The 1,373-nt window shown below is 50.1% G+C and overlaps 1 pseudogene; it reads left to right on the forward strand.

The window, feature by feature from the left end:
- Positions 1–268: 268 nt before the first annotated feature.
- LOC110552129 (large ribosomal subunit protein eL8-like) lies at positions 269–981 on the forward strand (annotated as a pseudogene).
- Positions 982–1,373: the final 392 nt, after the last annotated feature.

Genomic DNA, 1,373 nt, shown 5'->3' on the forward strand with positions numbered 1-1,373 from the left:
AGGGGGGAGCAGCCTTACCAGGCCACAGAGGATGACAATGCAGCCACTCCTGATGAGATCTGATAGACTAAGATCAGAAGGAAGGAGAGGGGGACATCCCCTATCAGTGGACTTGGGGAGGGGCATTCGTGAAGAAGGGGGAGGGAAGGTGGGATTAAGAGGGGAGGAGGGCAGGGTTTATGGAGGGATACAAAGTGAATTAAGTGTAATTAATAAAAGTTAAAAAAAAATAAAGTAAAAAAAAAATAGTTCTCTTCTATCCCAGCAAGATGTCAAAAGGAAAGAAGGCCAAGGGGAAGAAGGTGGCCCCAGCCCCTACCGTCATGAAGAAACTGGAGGACAAAAAGGTGGTCAGTCCTTTGTTTGAGAAAAGGCCCAAGAACTTTGGCATTGGGCAGGATATCCAGCCCAAAAGAGATCTCACACGCTTCGTCAAATGGCCCCAAACATTAGGCTGCAGCAACAAAGGGCCGTCCTCTATCAGCAGCTCAAAGTACCTCCTGCCATTAACCAGTTCACCCAGGCCCTGGAGTTGCAAACAGCTGCCCAACTGCTTAAGCTTGCCCACAAGTACAGGCCAGAGACAAAGCAGAAGAAGCAAAGGCTACTGGCCGGTTCTGAGAAGAAAGCAGCTGGGAAAGGGGCCATCCCAACTAAGAGACCACCTGTCCTTCGAGCCAGGGTTCAAGACAGTTACCACTTTGGTGGAGAACAAGAAGGTTCAGCTGGTGGTGATTGCCCATGATGTAGACCCCATTGAACTGGTGGTTTTCCTACCTGCCCAGTGTTGAAAGATGGGGTCCCTACTGCAGCATCAAGGGAGAGGCCAGGCTGGGGTGGCTGGTCCACAGGAAGACCTGCAACACTGTCGCCTTCACATAGGTTAACTCGGTTAAGGAAGACAAGGGTGCTCTGGCCAAGCTGGTGGAGGCCATCAGGACCAATTACAGCGACAGATACCATGAGCTCCGCCGCCACTAGGGAGGCCACATCCTGGGTCCTAAATCTATGGCTCTCATTGCCAACCTGGAAAAGGCAAAAGCTAGAGAACTCACCACTAAACTGGTTTAAATGTACACCTGTACATAAATATAATTACCAAAAAAAAAGTTTTAAGGTTTATAAAAAGTAGACTTTAATCCCAGCACTCAGGAGGCAGAAGCAGGCAGATGTGAGTCCAAGGCCAGCGTGGACTACAGAGTGTGTTCCAGGACAGCCGGAGAAAACCTGTCTTGAGAAACAAAAATAGAGGGCAGGCAGAAAACACCCGGAGGCCCACCTGTCACGTGGCCCATCCACATGCCTCACCTGCCACTACAATGTGCAAGCTGTGGTGGAGAGATGGGAGGGAAAGAGAAGCGGAAGGTTTAAGC

Source organism: Meriones unguiculatus, chromosome 9 (genome assembly GCF_030254825.1).
Source record: "Meriones unguiculatus strain TT.TT164.6M chromosome 9, Bangor_MerUng_6.1, whole genome shotgun sequence".
In the NCBI taxonomy this organism is placed as follows: Eukaryota; Metazoa; Chordata; class Mammalia; order Rodentia; family Muridae; genus Meriones; species Meriones unguiculatus.